At 36.4% G+C, this 21,042-nt stretch overlaps 1 protein-coding gene across 4 annotated transcripts in view; it reads left to right on the forward strand.

Moving 5' to 3' along the window:
* The window catches only part of NRG3 (neuregulin 3), a 428,187-nt gene that overhangs the window by 239,324 nt on the left and 167,821 nt on the right, over positions 1-21,042 (forward strand). The window lies entirely within an intron of this gene.

Raw genomic sequence — 21,042 nt, forward strand, 5'->3', positions numbered from 1 at the left:
TAAGTATGTTCAAGAACAACAAGGTGATGTAACTAGTCATTTTACATCCTTCAAACTTAGAAAAATACAATTCCTTTCCAGTGCTCCTTTCACTTCTGGTTTTTATTTTGCTTCTCAATTAATGGGTCATGTTTTAACATGAAAGTTTTTAACAAAGTTTTCCCAAACTGATCTGCAGGACAATGGGCACAATAGATGCCACTTCTGTTATGATGGGTTGTGGTTGGATTTCTTTGTGTAATGCTATTAATGAACATGTTGTCACCAAGTCCAAAAGAGCAGATCAGTAGATGTTCAAAAAGCTGCCTTGCATGTATAAAATCTTTTCTGCAGAGGGAAGCGCAAATCCATAGACAGAATTGTGGCTAAATTCCTGACGTTATTTTGCTTTTTATGCAAAGAACTGTTTGCTTTAGTTTTTGAGCTGTCGTTATAGGTAACTGTTGTGAATACTGAGTTTTGAATACTGCTTCTTCTCTTCTCTGATTAAATGTTGTCATTTTTCTTCTTTAAAACCTAGAATACTTGTTGGATCTTTTCCAGCAAATACAGTGCCGTGTTTTAGCCTTCAACAAAATGCTTTCAGTGCAGGGAGACCCTTATTGGAAGCTCAATTTGGCTATGCTTGCACACTGTTGAAATACTCAGAGCACTTCTGCATGAAATGTTTTCCAGTATCTCTGGAAAACTCAGTTTTTATCACTTTAACATGAAACAAAATGCTATGCTTGTGAGCTCAGAATGAGCAATAGCTAAATTTTGTGGTTTATTTTAGAGTAGAACAGGTTCCAGATGAATGGGTTAGTCTTTCTTATCGCTACAGATTTTTTATTTTTTTTTTACTTCTTGAATATAAAACACTATTCTCTATCGTTTTTATATCATATCTTTTCCATGATACTTTCATGAAAATAAAGCAGTTTGAAAATGGACTCTTCTCCAGGTCATCCTTTATGTGTTTTACATTATAGACTTTACCATAAATCTCAGTTAATTCTAATGCAGTGCCTCTTCTAATTCATCCTCTTTTCTGCTTGTAATTAGCAGTGTTAGTTTTATTATTGTGATAAAACTATAGAATACATCATTGCATTTCCTCCAAGAAGTATGTGTATGCCATCAGCTTAGTACATTAAGGTTAAGTATTGGCACATGTAAGAGAGAAGGAAAGACTGAAAATAAAGTTTATGACAAGTCTTACTTTTGACAATTTCATCTTATGTTCTGAGCAGCAGTCTATTCCCTTTTGAGACCAATTTTCTTTAAAAAGCTGCTCAACTTCTGTAAATATTCTAGCACTTCGAAAGAGTCTTATTTTTGCTAATTTTTAACGCTTTTTCTGTTGTAAATAATGGACTCTGGTGTCATGCATCAATTATAGAGGCTTCTGAGATGGGGTGAGGAAAGGAAAATGGGACGTTTCTGAGACCTTTAAATAACCTACTCAAAATATTATTTCCCCTGAATAATGTTTCATTATTTTTTTCTGACCTATATAGGTTAGAGGTAAAAGCCATGTCCTAATGGAAAGTGAACGTTCTTATTTTTCTAATTATATGAAAGTATTGGATTTTACAGGATATCTGTTCAAAACTGCTCTAAATGTTTGGGTGAGTGAATGGAGGTGTGCTTCTCAGAGGAACTTTCATTATGCCATTATGGACCTGAGCCCTGCACGTGTGATGCCTTTGAATTAGATCATATTTCTTTAGGATGTGTATCACTTGTAAATGCTGCAGCATAACTATTACTAAGTTTGGCAAGATGAGACCTTGAATAATAAATATTGTATTATTGGACACTGTGTTTAATTTTTGGATGGTTTGTTCAGGAGCCAAACTACAATAGGCTTTATTTCATAAGTTAATACATAAATGACACAGGCAGATAAACATGTATTTTAATGTGGTTTCAGAACAGCTTTTTAAAGATTTCAGTGTTGAAATGAAGGAAGCAATTCTGTAACATACTGTTTGATAAATTAGTATGCAATTCTTTGGAGAAGAGAGAAGTTCATAGAAAGAAACTTCCTGAATCCTACAGGATTTTGTGATTCACCAAAATAGTGTCTGTCTTGTGAGGTATTTTGAGTCCATCATTGAGTGGATAATGAGGCTTTTACATACAGATGTACTGTGGTCATAATCTTCACTTAGGGTTATATTTCTCTCCTCATTTTGCAACCTGATAAGGGATAACAGCCTTACCCCCCTGCTCTCCTGCAGTTCTTGGTGTTTTCTGTTCTCATCTGTGAAGCAACATGAGGACTACTGAGAAAATAGGCTTCATAAATTGAAAACACCTTTTTCAATAATCTATTGGAGGAAGGTGCATGCATGTGTGCCCAGAAGTTTAGCGTTTCTACAAAATTAATTCAAAAGATTCCTGTGAGATGGATGCCCATAAGTATTTTCCCTTTTTTATTATTTTCCATTATTTTAGGTCAGTCTACTATCATTTCCCATATGATCTTTCCTAAAATTTTAGGCGTGTTTGCTCTGTATTCACCTTTGAATCCTGAGTTCCAAATAATTTTCTGAAATGCTTGTATCTTTAGCCGCCTATCTTGGAGAGTTCAGTTTTCTGAAGTTTTTCAGTACAACAGGACTTTTATAGCTTTTAGGTTTTGTGCTTCTATATTACATGGATTTAGGTATTGAGTGTGATGCCCAGTCTCTCATTGTAATGCCTTCTTGTACACATGATTTTTTTAATGGCTTGTAATCTCATTTTCTGCTGTTTACATACTGAATTCTGGATCTTATGTCATGTTTGCTACTGAAAATAGCTTCTTTTTTTTTCTTCTTTAAGACTAAAAGTGAAATGGCATGGAAATCGCTGAAAGTAATGATTCATCTGAAAGTGTTTATTGTATAATATCTATCTCTGGGAAAAATAAACCACCTACTTGTTCTTTACATGCTTGTTATTTCATATGAGTTTTCTAATGTTTCCCCTCCTCCATTTCAATCATATTACAGAGAAACTGAATATAGAATGCACAAAAGATACACAACACCCAAAACACTCTAAGAAAAAAGCAAGATTAAGTTTGTGAAATAAAATGCTGGTGCTGATTTTTTTTTTTTTTTTTTACATCACAGATGTGAGGGAACAAAAGTGAAGAAAAAACATTTCAGGATGAATTATTCAACAGATATACTATGGTACACTGTCACTCAAGTAATTTCTGGGGGTTTTTGAACAGGCATTTGAATCTTTGTAGAGGTTAAGCTTTTGCAGTCTGACTGTTGGGGGTTGGGAGAGCAGTTATCAGAGGCGCAGCTGTCATCTTCTGCATTAGAAAAGCATGAAACCATTCCTGTGTGTGAGAGGAATGAAGAGAAGACCATAGCTTTATTGCTGGTAAGGGAAGGAGGCCGTGTATCCTCACTCTTGAGAGGATGACCCATATTACTTGCAGATGACCTTTATTACTTGCTTTTAGTAAGGGACTAAGGATTCTGGTCAAGCTTGCCAATTTAAAACATTAATTTTATTTACAATGTTGCTCTTCTGTATTACAGGTTGAGGGAGTGTAATAGGGCAGTGGTGGCAATAAGGGCAATGATGACAATAAGGCCATAGGAAATGAGCTGCCCAAGCAGCAGTGTTGTGCACTTCTAAGTACTAAAAAAATCCAACCCCTCTTTCTGGTGAAGATTTAAGCCAAAAGGGATTCATCATGCAGAATTTCTCTGTTCTTTCTGGTTCTTCTTAAATACCAAGAAAATGTTAGTGGGTAAGAGATCTAATTTGTATTCCCTTAGTCCTTTAAACGTGCCCTGAATTTTTATTCTCACAAAGCTTCCAGTCCCTGCAAGATTACCCAATGTTGATTTTTTCATTTTGGCTTTGTATTTTAAAATGATTAGTCAGTCTTTTCTTTTCTTTTGTTTTTCTGATTTTTAAGTGTTTCATTTGGAGAGGTTTAATAGCTGAATGTTCAGGCCACTTTGTCTTGCCCCAGTCTGAACCATGTACAATGGAAATCAGCTTTAATTACTTCATTTTGAAAATGAATGAATTTCTGAAACATCAGTGGAAAAATTTTGTCACTAAAATGTATTTCTTAATGGTTCAAAGTAAAAGCCTTGTTGAAAGTGAAAGAGATGAAACAGGTAATCTCTTCAGAAATAATGAATTCTTAGCAAATTTGAATATTGTTGAGATGTTGAACTGACAGGTTCTGCCCCAGAGTTCTCTCTCCAATCCCTTTATGCAAAAGGAGAGCTCAGAAATGCTACATTAAGTTACAATGGAAAAATCTTAGACAACAGAGTAAATAACAGTAACATTGCTATATTGGACTTGTATGCATAATTTTCATTTACTTTCGGTCAGTAAAGTGGTATAATTACAATAAACAGGACTGACAATTGGTGTTGCTACAGCAACTATTTTCTTATAAAAATAACAATTCTAAAAAGCTGGAAGAGTCAAAAGCAGTTTTATCAAATAATTGTTACAAAACAGATACATAGTAATGCAATACAATTGCCCCTGAAGGTTCAGAATGGTAAGATTGGCGTAAAAGTCTTTGTCTTATGCAAGTGCTGATGCTAACGTTTTGTGTCCCTTAACCTGAAGATGCTACCACCTTGTTGTAAAATACTTGAAGGGTATTAGAGTGGATTAGAAAGGCCCACTTCTCACTGCCGGTGATTGGGTGTGTACCGGTGTGCTTGTAATGGAAAATAGTCTCATTCAGAAACAGTGGATGAAAATAATTGTTGATTACTTTGAACTGTGTTCTTCCCCTGCACATTCGTATACAGGCTTCATGTGTCTTTTATTTTAGTACTATTACAAAAATTACGATTGTTGTTTATTACTCTGTATGAATAAAGTTTGATTTGCATTCTCTATATTTTTAAAAGTGTGTGCAGATGTATATACTTTATACACACATACATACACCCACGTTTATATACCAATTTATGTGTATGTATGCAGACATACTTATACAGAAATATATGTACATGTATACATAGACATACAGAATTGTTTTCGAATGCAACGGGGGGAAAAAAAGAAACAAGTGCTAAACTTATGCAAAGAGTTAGACACTTCCACTTTTTCTTCTTACGAAATGTCTGGGACCTGTGAAAACTGGAAAACAAATATCCACTTTATTCAAGTGTTGCAGCTAACTTGAGTAAGTAGAACTGAGCCTGGGAAAAAAGCAAGCCTTTTAATCTTCCTCACAGTTGTTAATCAAAATAGAGAAATTAACAGTACTTGTTATAACAGTTCTTGAAATAAGTATGGCATGTATTTATAAATTTTAAAGGTGTATGGAGCTTCCTAAATAATTTAGAATTATGTGTTATAATTAATAATATAGGAAAAGATAATCTTTCAGTTCAGAATTCTGATGAAACTTGAGGGCATTTTATTCAGGGAAAGAATTTTTCCCTATGTGGCAGAAAAATGTTTTTGTTTTGTTTTCAAGTAACAAAATATTACTGTGTGTATCGACTGAGCAGCTATCTTGAAAATGTTATCTTTTAGATGCCAATACTGTCTCTCAAAAGATAATTTGAGATTTGCACAGCTTTTTACGCAGGAATTCATCATTTGGTTCTTTCCGAGGAACCCATGTCTGACTAACAGAATCAAGGAAGCACAAGAAAAAGTTGCCTAAAACATACATCGAAGTGCAAGTGGTTTGGGGCTGACTGTAGGGAATGTAAGTGATTCTCAGCCAAGACAGTTGTTTTTTGGCATTGTATTGGGTCTGGCTGAGATGGAGCTGATTTTCCTGATGGTGCTGGGCTTTGTATGGCAGCTAGAAAGGTGGTGATACACACCGGTGTTTAGGCTCCCGCTGAGCAGGGCTGGCACAGCACCAGGGCTGTCTCTCCAACACTCCCCCTCACTGGGGGGTGGGCAAGACCTTGGGAACAGAAATAGCCAGGACAGCTGACCCTAAGTGAGCAAAGGGATAGTCCATACCATGTGATATCTGCCTAGCAATAAAAATAAGGGGGAGTTGGGACATTTGTTATTACAACATTTGTCTCCTGGAGCAACCACTACACATACTGAAGCCCTACTTACCAAAGAGTGGCTGGGCATTGCCTGCTGATCAGAAGTAGAGAATAAATCTTTTGTTTTCCTTTGCTTCCATGCATGGCTTTCTTCTATTAAACTGCTGTTATCTTGACCCATGAGTTTTTTCCATCTGATTTTCTCCCTCCCCTCATCTTGCTGATGAAGGGAGTGATAGAGTGGCTTGGTGAGTACCTGGTGTCCAACCAAGGTCAATCCACCATAGGCATAAATCTCAGGCTTTTTGACTCAAGATGTTGTTAGTTCACCTGCAATGACGTATTAGTTAGCAGTCAGTGCGTAAGGCTTCTATTTTCAGAAATTATATTAGCCACATTTATTCAGCTTGCACTCTCAAAAGACATTCAGATGTAGAAATTCAATTGCATTTTACCTTCATAACTCATTCACTAGTATGTGGGATTATGGAAGACCTACAACTGCTCTGTTAAGAGGCAGACATGTTATGTCTTCCTATATAAAATAAAATGCAGATTTTTTATTTATTTTTTTTTCAAAAAAAGCTGTCCCCAAATAAAGCTTTCCCGAAACTTCTGTTTATTTTCATAGCGATTCCTCTGTATATAATCTAGGCTGTCCTGCAGTATGACTCCTTTGAATCGCACAAGACAGGCAACAGTATTGAAAAGTTTTGAATGTTTGCTCTGATTGAAATGTTACTCCTGTGTAATAACTTGTCTGATCATGTACCAACACGCACAGTTAACATTAATGCTTCCTTATAGCTGCAGCTGATAAGAACTGTAATAAATATGCTGCTCTGTCCCTTCCCAAGGTTAGAGCTTTTTTCGGTTAATAGACCTATATATGTCAAAATAACTTGATTTTTCAAACTCAGTGACAGTGGTGTAAGTATCCCTAGATCAGCTTTTTCATTCAGCAGAGGAAAGCATTTTCCTTGGCCTCAGGAGAGAGAGGTGTTATCCATTAAAATAGTAATTTTTCTCTCTTCTCAAGTGAAAAGTACCTCTCAGTATAAAAGTACCTCTTGTTAGTCCAAAGAGGAGTCTTTACTTCATTGAATGCTCCTGGATAAAAAGGTGATGGGGATGAAAAGATGAACAGAGACAGAGGGCATATACTGGGAAGAGAAGTGCTGAGACAGTAAAATTAATCTTAATACTGCTGACTGTGTTGGTTGTAGTAAAGGGTGACAAATATTTGCTATCTATTTACGATGTAATGTATGTAGGACTTATTTCCTAATTGTTAAAGAAACAATAGAAATAATTGTTTTCCCTATTAATGTTAATACCGTTTGTCTAAGGATGCGTTTCAGCTTGCTAGAAATGTTAGTCATCGATCACACATGAGCTGTTAGTCCTTTTGGAGGCAGTAAAATGCTCATAGAAGCCATTGGTTTTGGGTAATACTTCCGAGGCAAAATATACAATGGCAGAAAAAACTGGAAAATCTTATCTGAACCCAGAATTTCATCTCAGAGCTGTTTGTGTCATTCTCCTGAGTGAAGACAGAAATTCTGTGCCAAGAGCTGCACTCTGAAAGCTGCCTGTGGATAAAATGATGTGAGTCTTACAGAACTGACAGGGAATTCTGTGTCGTCTGTATCATCATTGCAAGGCGTATTGTTCATTAGCTGCTGAAATATGTTCCTATATGCACTTATGGGTACTCTTATATGCAGTTTGCTTTTGATTCACATAGTAGAGAAGAAATTAAAACTTTTTTTTTAATTGCTGATTCAAATTTATTCTAAAATTCTGAATTTAGTAAGTGCTAAGCAGTGCAGAGATTTGCTTTTAGGTAGGCAATGCATAGTTTATAAACTATTTTGCTTTCGATCACGGCACAAAACAATTCTTGACATCATATGCAAATCCCAAGCTGCCCTCCAGTCATTGAGGATATTATCTGGATTTGCAATGATACATAGAAAAATATGGTTCTTTCTAAGTGTTGTTGACAGGTTTTGACAGAATTAATCCTGATCTCATCCAGTATGTTTAATGCTGTTGACAAGGAAACGATTCCTTTTCATTCATATACCTGTGGGATAAATTTGAAGCATTCTGAGGTATTTATCATATTATGAATTCCCATTTTAAATCTATGCAGAGATTACCTTGGTATCACCATTTGAAATTTTGAACTTCAGGGAGAAGAAAAGCAAACAGTGTCTTTTAATTAGAATGCTATATGCTTAAGAAAATAACAGTAAAAAGGAGGTTTTGTCCCTGCTTTTCATCTCTGACCTCTTTCCCTGCCTAAGCTGGTGTGAGCTAATATCCAGTCATTCTTCCTGTGATGTAAAAAACCCTCTCGTGTTGTGGGCAGCATGAGAGGACATGGCTTTTGTGCATGGTACTCTCTCACTCATTTCCTATTACACCCCAGAGTTAGAGGAGATCACGGTATTAGGAGGACACAACCCTGTCCCTATCTCAAATGCTTGTTAGGACCTGCAGGTTGAGGTCATGAATTTGGAGCAATGATTTCACAGAGTCAGGGAGACATCTGTCAACTTTCTTCATACATAATTGTACAGAGACTCACTTAAGACTACATGACGGTGCCTGCAGGACCCGTTTTGGAAATGCTTTTGCTTTTCATGTTGCCAGATATCTTAGCAGGAGAACCATCTTATACTGCAAGCGTGGACTTTACCTGTTAGAGCGCTTGTTAAGTACTATGTTTTGCTGTATAAATGTACTCCTAATCTGCAATTTTTATCTTTCGAATGTTGGAGAAAAATGATGCTTCCCTGTGAAAAGATTTTCAGGGGTTTTGGTAGGCTGCCCATCTCTCATTGGAAGAAGAGCTGCATGCTGTCTTTTTCGAACCACATGGTACTTTTCATTCACCTGGTATATGCTTAGGAGTTCAGGAAATCACGTGCTTTACTTGGGAACAAATACTCTTGGTGAGAGTAAATATGGCTTGGTGGTGATAACTGAATAGAGGAATAGCTTCTGGCTGATTTATGTAAAAATTGTAGAAATATATTCCAGCATAATTTACTGTGAAGTACTTCATAGTTTATTAGCTACTGAGATTCCGATTCTTTTCAGCACAAACCATAAATTCTTCTAACCCAGGAAGTAGTAGATAGAGTTGATTTGTTAAGCAGAGGAATTCTTCCCCAGAACAACAGAGTAAGAAGCTGGATTGCTTACAGCCTGTAAAGGCCTGGGCTGGGCAAGTTGAGGTAAATTTTTACTTTAAATTTAGGTGTTTCTTCTTCCTTTGACTAACCCATAGGTGGACTTTAATACTTGTAAATACGTTTCTTAGAACGTCTTTGCGGGCTATTCACTGTAAGTTGCTGTATTTTCAGGATGAAATTCTTTCCAGCAGGATACAGATTCTGCAGCCATACAGGCCAGGTGCTCGTTTTGTCTGAGACTGTACAAACTCATTTTGTTCCGAATTGGTTCTCATGTGGTCTGAGACTATACTGAAATTTTTATGTTCAGGAAAAGACAGGCTTTAGGATTCTTTTTCTTTTCTAATGTGGACTGATTCAACTCTTACTCATCTTTAAATGCTAGGCTATATGCATGGATGTAAAAGGTGATTTTTGACTTTGGAATGAGAATCCCTTCACTGCATGACGTGTGTTGCGGTGCGTTAGGATGACCTGTAGCTGGATATATTGAGTCTTGTGACTGACCATAGGCTGTTGTGTTGGCTCTGGTCTGCAGATTGTGCCCTTGAGCAGGATTTCCCAGGAGGAGCGACACTGCCAGGTGTCATACCTTGTATCTTACAGCACACCAACTTGCCCTGGGCCAGAAACTGGCTTACTGCCCCAGAAATTCACATTTGGTTTTGAGAGTGGGAAGTAGAAAATAGAGGCTTTGTAACAGTATTGCAAGTCTTGGCAGACTTGCTGTTTGTTCCCTTTCCCTTGTGGGTAAATGAAAGTAAGGTAGACTGTCACCTCACAAGTCAGAAATGGCCATTCTGTTGTTGACTGTTGTCTCCGTTATGTGTTTGGGTAACCACAGATCGATGTGAAGTATTTAGATTGATATACAGTTTTATTAAGAGCAGAAAATACAACTTTGATCAAGAATAAAGGGAAGATGAAAGTCAATGAAAATTTTCATTTGCTTTATGAGTGTTCAGAACCTGTTATTTTGATATAAATCTGTCCCAGTCTGTTAAATAGCTACACAAAGTGTGTGACATCTTATACCTCTGATTCTGCACACTAAAAAATAAATGCATTGAGGAGGCACAGAATGAAGCAAGATGAGCAATTAATGATGGTAACTGTGTAACAATGTGAACCTTTTGCCCTCCCATGCATATAAACTCTAAGTCCAGTAGAGTTTGCTTTCTCTTATGTTTCAGTTCTTGGGCAGCTCCTGTACCTAAATTGATGCAGTGACAGTAAGAATTTAGCTGGGGCTTTATCCATCACATACATTGATCCCTTGAAGGGTGAAAATATATCTGAAGAACCTGTAATTATACTTAATTCAAGTCACTGTAGCAGTTTGTGGTCCAATCTGTTCTTGTGGAGAATGAAGAAAAAAGATAGCTAGAGACTGTTGATCATAGCTTGAACTGAATAACCTTACCAAATATTCCAGTAACATTTAAAAATGCACTTGAGCATATCATCCTTTTTACTTTCTTGTTGTTTTGTGAAAGGACTGTGGAGTCATGAAAAAGGGTTTCTGAGGTTTTAGCCCTCCTTGCTCATCTTTGTGTTTGTTCTTATATTATGTGACATGATCACAGCAATGCAGCCATCCAGAGTTGGATTTGATTGCCTGCCTCTGTTATGTGAACTAATTCAAGGCAAAAGGACATTAATAATTTTTTATTACAGTTGGTAGGTTTTCTTGGAAGTGGTAAGTAAAACAGGCATGTAAAGGCAAGCAGGGATTATTCTTTTAAAAGAATGAATTTGTATTGGGATCCCTGTTGGTGAAGTGGGAAGTATATTTTAATGGGATAATGAAGCATCCCAAGTGTAATTTATTTTCATTTTCTTACTGATTCACCATTCTGTTCCTCCCTGGCACCTGAAGCAGTGGGCCACCTTTGTCCACACTTTGACAGAAATGTAACATTTAGCCAAAATAAATGAAGTATAACCTTCAGCTGGTGAAGAAAGCTGCCCAGTTTATAGTTGGAGTTTTAGCTAATACTCATCCATTCTTAAGATGCTGCAAAATGCAGGTAATGATCAATATTTGTCATATGAATTTGTGTCAGTGAACAGAAGTGTTCTCTCATTTATGTTAAATATTATCAGAGTTACTTTCCCTATTAAAAAAGAAACTAGCTCCCATAAATGTAATGAAAGCTGAAAATGGTTTCCTTGTAGAGGACTTCGTTACTAGCTGAGAAGGGAGTGAGTTTTTCTTTTATCGAGTTGAACATAATAGTCCCGATAGCAAGGCTGTTGCTGTCAACTCTTTTGGCGGAGCTTTGGTACAATTACAGTGCAAGGGAGGTAGGTGAATTCTTTTTCTTTGCTGAAATATGTAGTCTAGAGAATTAACTTGGGAGAACCTATATATTGGTACCTCAGTTTTAATAAGGACCTGCATTCTTTTCTTGAGCAAATTAGGGTATGTTCCAAGATGAACCATAATAAAGCAAAGATACATCTGGCTGGAAAATCGATGTTGAGGAATAATTGTCAGCAGTTTTCTTTTGCACCAAAATCAATATCCTGATCTAGAGCTAATGTTTTATTAATTTATGTATTTATTTTTTTTTCTTTAATGGTAATAGTGAAGCTTAACATTTTGAGTGATGTCAATGGAGAAGGAATTGTAAACATTTTTTGGTTACAGGATATTAATTTTGACAAATTGAAAGGACAGTCCATGAAAATGCAAATTACTATAATTGGAAAGGTGAACTCTGGAGTGTGAGTACTGCTGAGTAGTAAAATGGTTCTTAATTTTTTTGTGTTTGACTCATCTAAATAAGTTAATAATGTGATAATTGGAAAATAAGGTAACTACCATCTAAGGATATATTAACAGAACTCCAGTGAGCATTCAGCTAAAAGGCTTTGTCCAGATTTTGAGCCCCTTTTTAAAGAAAAATCTGGAAAATTGAATAGAATCCATTGAAAAACAAGAAGAGCAACAGGTGATTTCTATAAAAAAATACATAAGGAGACATTTATGGGTTACATTTGTTTGTTTTATAAAAAAGAAGACACCATAGAGTATGAGCACAACTTTAAAAATGCAGAATAGTTTTGTAGAATGATTAATTGTTCTTTGAGAATGCTGTCAGTGGAAGAAATTGTTTGCAATAGTTCAGATGTTTGGATATTAGGAGAAAAGTCATCAAAAGAAAAAAGAAGGAAAATGTTCTTGTTTGAGATTTTTAAGGAAGTTAAGTAATTCCTCAAATATCAGGCACAGCATTGCTATGGTTGATTGCTCATGATCCTTTTCTGGTAATAAACAACATATAAAGGGATGTATTTCTAGCAGTCAGTCACAGATTCCTTTTTTCGCCTTCGGTTTCTTTCATTATATTATTTTCTTCTCTTCAGTGACAAAATTTTCATTAATTATGCATGTCAGCATTACATAATTCTAGTGTTATTTATTGTTAGCATGAACAATAGTCCAAGCTCCATGAAAAGTAATAGCACTGGTTATGATTTCAGGGTTGGTTTGGGTGGGGTTTTTTGTTGTTGTTGTTCATTTTGTATTAAAATTTTATGCAGTGATATTCTTGGGTAGGTGAAAAAATAATTTATAAAAAAATTAGTGGAACCATAATTTGTCAGTTCAGAAACATAACTAGAAAAGAATACTGTCTTAAATGCTATTATGGTTAATTTAAAAAATCATTGTTACTTTAAATATGATATTTATCATTTTTAATATATACTGTTGCTGTGGAAGATGTTATTTTTTGGATAGTATAGCTTTTCCTAATCAGTTTATGATAGGATTGAATAAATCATAGTCTAATCCTTCTGTCTAGAGGCAGACCTCTAGAGGGAAGAATCTGACAGCTCATGATCATCACATTTATAATCAATTAGTGATATTCAGTGAAGAAGTTTAAGGGAATTATTCTAACCAGCTAACTTATTGCAGGACACCATAGTTAATCCACTATAGGTCACAAATAAAGCTAATAAACGGTAATCATCTGCAAAAGAGCAGCTAAGTAGCAAATGTTAGGGCTCAAGCAAAGTCTGCTGTGCTACATGAGTACTTTTAATGAGTCATAAAAATGGAAAGGCTTTCTCAGTAGGGTCTGACAACAGAACACACAGCTGCTGAAAAGCACCAGACCCAAACCCTTCTTTCTAAGGTGGATCGGATGTATTGGTCACTGTGGATATCATCTGCACCCGAGATGTGGACTGCAACACAGTGCAGATAAAATTAAAATAACTTTGATAATACTGTAAATTTAAAAGCTGTAATATAAATTGTCTGTGTGACTTTTGTCATTGACTTGCTGAGTTGAGAATGCAGAAAGTTAAAAACTAGCCAGGGGTGTTGCAATGATTCTGGCAGGTCCATATACTTCTTTTGCAGTAAGCGCTTATTGTGAGCATGTTTCTTTCAGGAACCTTTAGCTTCTAGATGAGATTAAAATAGGAAGAAAGATTGATTCACCTCAAAAATTGGGGAGATGTGAATTAACACTTTAGATTATTCAGGAAGTCTAAGTCTTACAGATCGAATCACATCTGGCATCATAACTTTGTTTCAATTACAAAAAAATGTGTATTCAAATACATTCTCAAGCCCTTGAGTAACATAAAAAGCAAAAAGCAAGAATAACAGGGCAGTCACTGTGGTACACACCTCTCAGTTGCTAGATGGGACTGCTGATCGTAGAATCATAGAATTGTTGAGGTTGGAAAAGACCTTTAAGATCATTGAGTCCAACCATTAACCCAGCACTACCAAGCCCATCACTAACCCATGACCCTAAGTACCACATCGACAGGGCTTTAAAATACCTCCAGGGACAGTGACTCAACCACTTCCCAGGGAAGCCTTTTCCAGTGCTTGACAACCCTTTCCCTCACACCCAGTCTAACCCTCCCCTGGCACAATGTGAGGCCATTTCCTCTTGTCCTGTTGCTTGTCACGTGGGAGCTGTGGCCTGGTATTTCTTCGCAAGAGTGAGGTGAGTCTTTCCAGTCTCCGGGTTGTTTTGTGGTTACAGCTAGATCTGTGAAAGATACCAGTTCGGGCTGGAATGTGAACAGTCTCTGAAGCCTCACAAGTCTCCTGTGGGCCTTATTTTCATATGGATTTCAGTGTATGTTCCAGTAGCTTCGCTGTCAGTGGATACTTGTTTATTCTGAGAGCTTTTCTATGATGAGTCAAGGAAAGCCTTTTGTGAGACAGTCACAGGTGTGACCTGAGCTTAAAACAAGTAGCATAAAGCTTTTATTTCTTTGTTCAATCCCATACCAGTGTTGTCTAGGGATTGCAGGTTCACATTGTTACATACATGCCCTTGAAAATTTTAATGGGTAATGTTTTTAATTAGTAGAGTATTAATATGTTATTAGATGTTATCAAATAAATGCAATTGTCTCCAGCATCCTACTAAGGACTTTGAGGGTGTAGCAGTTGTATTAATTTAGTTAATTCCTCTGTTGTTTCTGAGCTATTTCTTATTTCATGACTTTAAAATATCTTGCATCCGACACACTTGACCTTTCTCATCCACTTACCACTCAAAACTAAATCTATTCAGTAGAGCTATTGAAGTGTCCAGTTTGAAGGTTCCAAGATTCTTACGCTGGAAAGAAACAGCAATCTCTTTTTAAAATTGGTACCTTAGGAAGAAATAGACCACTTGAAGACCCATTTGACAGAAGAATCCTGATCCTGATGAGTGTTCCTGTCATCATCTTTATTAAAAGAGATAAGGATTAGGAATCCTCTAACACAGGATTTCTCTACAAAATCTGAGCAGCTCTGCAGGACTCTTGGAGAAAGACTTTATACAAAACCATTTCTCTGTTTTTTGTCAGAAGGCTCCTGTTTTATTGCATCTTGGCTCAAGCACTATCCTTCATTCCTTGCAATTCTTTGTCTTTTGTACTTTGTTGGCTATTAAAACTTGAATGTTTGCTTTAGTCTACCGCAGTGACCTTGCAGTGTGTGACATAATGTACGTATTTGAATGAAACGGTATGATTTGTGAGCTCTTGCAGGACTGAAATGTGAATCTCAAAACACTTAGCTATCCATTTATGACCTTTGAGTTTTTATGCTTGCATGAAATGTAGTTAAGTACATCATAGTTGTATGAAAGCCTCAGAGACCAATGGCTAAAATTGTTGAATTTTTACACAAAATTAAATTCTTTCTTAAAAGCTGTATGCTCCCAAGGATGTATGAGACATCGGATATACCAGTTACTCATTTATTATGCTTTTGAAAATCAACTGCTGTGCAGGTCTACCAGGAGGATCTCAGTATAAATTTCTGAAGAATGAAATAAAACTGCTTCTATTAAAATTCAATTACTATTACAAAAGTGAAAAATACTTAGGCATTGTATTCTTTGGAATGGGGTGGGATCTCCTGTGTGTGCAATAGCTTGATGGGTTTATGTCAGTCATGCAGCCTAAGAACTTTTTGTCTGTAAATTGGTGTGCAAAGAGCGGTAGATTTTTTTTTTTAGCACCATAGTTTGTTTTGACATTTAGCTTTAAAACAAATTTATTTTAAAGGACAGTTCCTCATGTATTTAGGCCAATGTCCTGATCCAAGGAGAGAGAATTTGCAACATGAGGTCCTGCTCTTTGTGCCTGAAAAGAGGTCTTTAAAAGAGCTTAAAGTAGCAGAAAAACTAGAATCATACTGGCTCTCATACTGCCTAGTCTATTTCTGACCATTGCAGGCTATGAATATTAGTTCATTCATTTGTTTTCCACTGAGAAAAGGTGTCATGCTTTGTGTTCAGAAAGCTGTATCTAATAAAAATATTGCCATGTATTATGAAGGAAATGCCAAAGAGGTGGGATGAGGTTTGGCCTCAGCTATCAAATTCAAGTCTTGAACTCCAAGTCTGTGATCAGATTTCTGTGCCATCAGAATTGCAGTGAAAAGGCTTATCACATTTTTAAAGTAATATCACTGAATAAGCTGGCAGAAATGAAATCAGTTTCATTGAATACACTGCATATCCAGGTAACGTGATTCTGGAAACTCCTTGTGACTATTACCTTAAATCTGTTAAAATCCATTTTTTTCCAATTGCATTACTGGTAAACTTGTTCATAAAATAATTTTTCACCATTCTTTTATATATGTTGTATATAAATTCACAGCAGGAGATAGTACAGAGGAGATCACAGTCTAGCACAGGGGGAAAAGGAAGCTGAAGCTCAGTGTTACTGAAATGGAGGGGTCACATACTGGGACCAGGAGTGGAGCTCACTCCTGAGTAAAGGCTCCTTTTCCCTTGATTCTTAGCCAGGCCCCAAGTTCTTCTGGTTTTGCTTCCAGAGTTTACGAGACTGCCAAAGCAAATTTTGTAAATGCTCCTAATATCTCATTTCTGATGTATATAATGTCCCTAGCTAGTAGAAGTGCTTTAAAAATAACCCCCTCATACTGGTGAAGAATTCTAGTGCAGGCTCTGTGCAGTGGGGGAAAAGTTTTCAAACCATTGGCAGAGTGGTGCCCGCCAAGAGCAGGGTTGCTGGAAATAAAACGCTTGACAACAAGAGGGGTTTTGCATTGCCTAAATTTTGTACCAAAACCAACTTTTAAAATTAACATAAACTTTGCTTATGCCCTGACTTCCTTATGGCCATAAACTTAAACTTACTGCAGCCCAACATTCCTTAAAGGATTGAGGCGGCCACTTGTTTTAGTATGTATAAGACACATATACACTTCAATGCACTGTCATTTAAAATGAAGTCTTTATTCTCCAAGTTACGTTACACTGTGTTTAAATCGCTGTTCAAGCTACCACTTTCTTCAACTAATTAGGTTAACAGATTTAAAAATCAGCTTCCAGGATGACAGGTAGGTGGAACAGAAACATCACACTGCTACTTAAATCCATGTAAAAAGAGTGTAAAAGAAAAAAGGCCAGAATATAAGAGTCAGATTTTCTTCTGCGGTAATCTGACAGTTTACGAGTGTTTCTGCTACATATCTTCAGCATGAGTTCTCTAAAATTTTAATCTTTCTGCATGTTTTACAAAAGGAACAGACAGAATTAAACATGGGCATTACACATTTGTATTCAGTAATTCCAGCTATACGTAATTGTAGCAGATGATTACTGCTTATTACTGGAGGAAGAATATTTGGAAAAACTTGGAATTCTATTAAACTTGAGTTCTGATTAGATGAATTTATCATCTTTGTAGACAAAGTGTACTTGTTCCATGACAAAGAAAAAAAAAAAAGTCAGTCGTCTTACTTGGATAGTTTTTAGATCATTTGTGATTCATGATTAAGAGCCCTTTAAAAATTGGTAAACCTGTAGTAGCTGCATCAGGATTGGGAAATCTGTGACTCCAGATGTCAATGATTTGAAGGTGATGCTAGATATTCTAGTACCTTCTTAAAGATCTGGGTAATTACCTATCTCATAAAAGTTCTAATTGATTAATGTATTATTCATTAGTTTTGCTGGCAGAGCTACTTTCCTCTATCATAAATGCACTAGCAGTTTTTGGAATGCATCTATAAGAACTGTCTAGGACTAATGCACTGAACACATGATACAACTGTGCTGCTGAAATTAAGTCCGTCTAGACACAGAAGACCTTTAGCCTGATGCTCTCCAATCCCCCCAAATGTCCATGTGAAGTATTCAGCTTATGTCAGCACTTTGGTATGTTTGTAGTGCCCTGGGAGTGCTTCCGCACAGGCTCAGGACAAAAACACGTGAGGAACCACACCACCATTTGAAGCTCAGAGCAAAGGCACAGAAGAGCTGCAAGCTCTGCATTTTTTATAATCTTGTTTCCCAGGAAGTTGGGCCGCACCCTGAAGACAGATTCTGTCCATATGAAAACCAAATATTTAGTTACCTAGTCACCTTAGTCTCACCATCATACTCATCAGCCTCCTCTGTGTTTATCCTCATGAAACCTCTGTGTGACTAACCCAGTAAAATTGTTAGAATCTCACTAGTAAAGAAGAAATTACTTGCAGGCTTTAGAAAGCCTGTAGTCTTTGCAGATAGGTGCCTGGGTTTTCAAAAGAATCTCAGTGGTTCAAGCATCCAGATGTAACTTTGCAAAGAATAAAAACTTAAACCCATATATGTTGCCTCTGTTCTCTGATGGTACGCTTCTGTATTTCACTGCAGGGCTCAGTCCTGCAAGCTGAACTCAGCTGGAACCTCATGCAGGTGGAGAAACCTGTGTTTTCTTTCTTCAGACTTTGATGCATAGTTGGGACTAGAGCTCTTGTTTGTTCTTAAGTGCCTGAGTCATCTGCTGCCTCATAACACAATCTGATTCAGAGTTGTTAATACTCAAGAGAGTAGAAAAATGCTATAGAAGAAACTCCAGGAAAGAATTACTGTAAGTTCCAGTCATGCAGTTATATATAGTATATGGTACAGATGTGAATCTAGATTTCTTATTTAACACTGAGATGGCCTTAAGGCGTCAAATCTTGTATCAAAGCCTTATCTTCATGGGCACAGTATAAATTCAGGGGGGAAAAAAAAGGTAATGCTCCAGAGTCACTGTAATAATCCTATTGATAGACGTGTTTTCACATGCACAAACAGCCGTGTCTTCTCCTTTGTATTTCAAAAGGAGCTGAACCAGCAGTCTCAGCTTTTAAAAAGATGGAAAAAATACACATTGGATAATAAATAGTGTAGATATTCTGCAGATACCATTGTTTTTACTTTTCTACATACGATGTGGAAATCAAAGCAAGTCAGATTTTTGAAGAGCTTTGAATGTTCTTACATACCGGGTCTCGTCTAGTAGTTCTTTCTGTGATGCTGGAACATGTCAGATGCTTTAAAAGAAAATACAGTTGGGCTTATCCTATAAAGGGTAGTTATGGGTTAATCTTCAAGTTTGGTTTTGGGGGTTTTGCTGGGTGGGTTTTTTTTTTTTGTTTGTTTGTTGGTTTGGTTTTTAGTGGGTTTTTTTAATTGTCACCCTATTTGTTTATTGCCTGGCCCAAAGCCACTGAAACATTTTTTTTTTCTTTTCACTGAAACATAGTATGTTTCCGTGACCCATACAGCCTTACTTTTGAGTTTTATGTCTAGATGCTGTGGCAATGTGTTCCACTGTTCTACTTCTGAGTTGTTATTTTCTTTGGTATTAGATTTGATTGTGCATTATGTTTAGGGCTTGTCAGTCTCTTCGGATTTTTTTCCTTGGTACTGCCTTTCACAAGGAGAAAACCAGAAATATTCCTGAATTAACATTGCTGTCAAATTATATGGCTAAAACAGATTTGAGCTACAGCAGATTCATTCTCCAAGGGTGATTTGTTTTGCATTGAATCTAAAGGGTAACCTGTTTGTTATGAATTACAGAGGCTTTCATAAAATTAAGGCCCATAATTAGGAAGAAAGAATATGCATGAGTAATTTGCAGTCATGTAATGAAAGATTGCCATGGGAAACCAAGTGGATCAACAGATGCTTAAACCCTTACTATAATTCTTGGCATATTTATTTTTCACTTTCCTTCTAGTCTTCTGAGTCACGTTGACCTCAGTTATTTGCAGATCTCCATGTATTACAACAAAATACTAATACTGCAGCAGATATTCAGTAGTAATAATTAAAAATGAAAATAATATGTATTCCATATATCAGAAACCTGAGTTTAACACATAGGCTTTTTCTGTGTTTAAAATTAATACGCAATGGTAAACTGAACAACAGAGATTATGAAGTGTATGTTTCTTCAGATAGCTGGAAAGTTTCTGAAATGATTTGCTTATCTCTGTAAAGAGCAAATATCTTTGACGTTTATTTACTGTAGTGTTAAACGCATCTCCATTACCTATATCAGGCTTAGGAAAGGTACACGGTGATTTTTATATTTTTTTTTTACATGCAGTCAAAAGAAAAACCCCAAACATAAACCCATTTACTTATCTCAGGTGTAGAAAAGAGGTATAATTGATATATATATCACAAAAATGCATAAAACCGTGCGAAGAGTCGGTGTTTAAACTAAAGAGAGGGTAGAATGGAGGAGACACTTGGTTTTAAAAGTGTTTTACTGTGATATGCTCAATATGTTCAAATAAAGGAGTCTGAAAAAAACAATTAAATCACCATTCTTGATTGTAGCACTGTCTTCTGTAGTACCAAATCCTGACTGTTGTTATCCAGTTTGATAGGGCTTAGCTAATATGCTTTGATATAAGCAGAGCCTGAAAGGTGCTCTTGAAAAGTTTATGTTTTATAAGCATGGTTGTATGATTGTTGCTGTTTCCAAAAAGATAGGCAGCAGGAAAGGTGAGAGTACAGTCTGAATGGTCCTTCAGCATACGGGGAAATAAGTAAACTTTCTACAATTTCAGTTGGAAGTTAACACGATTCATTTCAGAAATTGTTTTTAACACATACAGTGAGTTTACTGAAAGGGAAATATTTATTTGTAATAACCTTGGTATTGCGAATATGCATACTTATTTTGTAGAATGAGCATCTTTTTCCTTGTGAAGACTCAAAAAGCCATAGCGATACTTTTGCTAAATCAGTATTTTGAGGCATTAAATACAGGCTCCATTAGCTAAAATCTTTTGTATTTATCCCTTTTTGCAATCATAATTTTTGGGATTCTGGTTGGAACAGCTGTGTGTGTTTGTAGGAAAGATCTGAAATCTTCAGGAGGTAATCTTTTCCTAAAATGTCAGGGAAGCAGCATGACTTCTGTCTTTATTCAGCAAGTCCCTTTGACCTGGTTTGGGGTGATTTTTCTTAGTTATTTCATCTGGTTTTTGACTCTACAGAAGATCGTTCTACTCTTCTATTCTGTTGACAGAACTCAGCAAAGGCAGCTTGCATTAGAGC

Source organism: Falco punctatus (assembly GCF_963210335.1).
Source record: "Falco punctatus genome assembly, chromosome: 9".
Taxonomy (NCBI): domain Eukaryota; kingdom Metazoa; phylum Chordata; class Aves; order Falconiformes; family Falconidae; genus Falco; species Falco punctatus.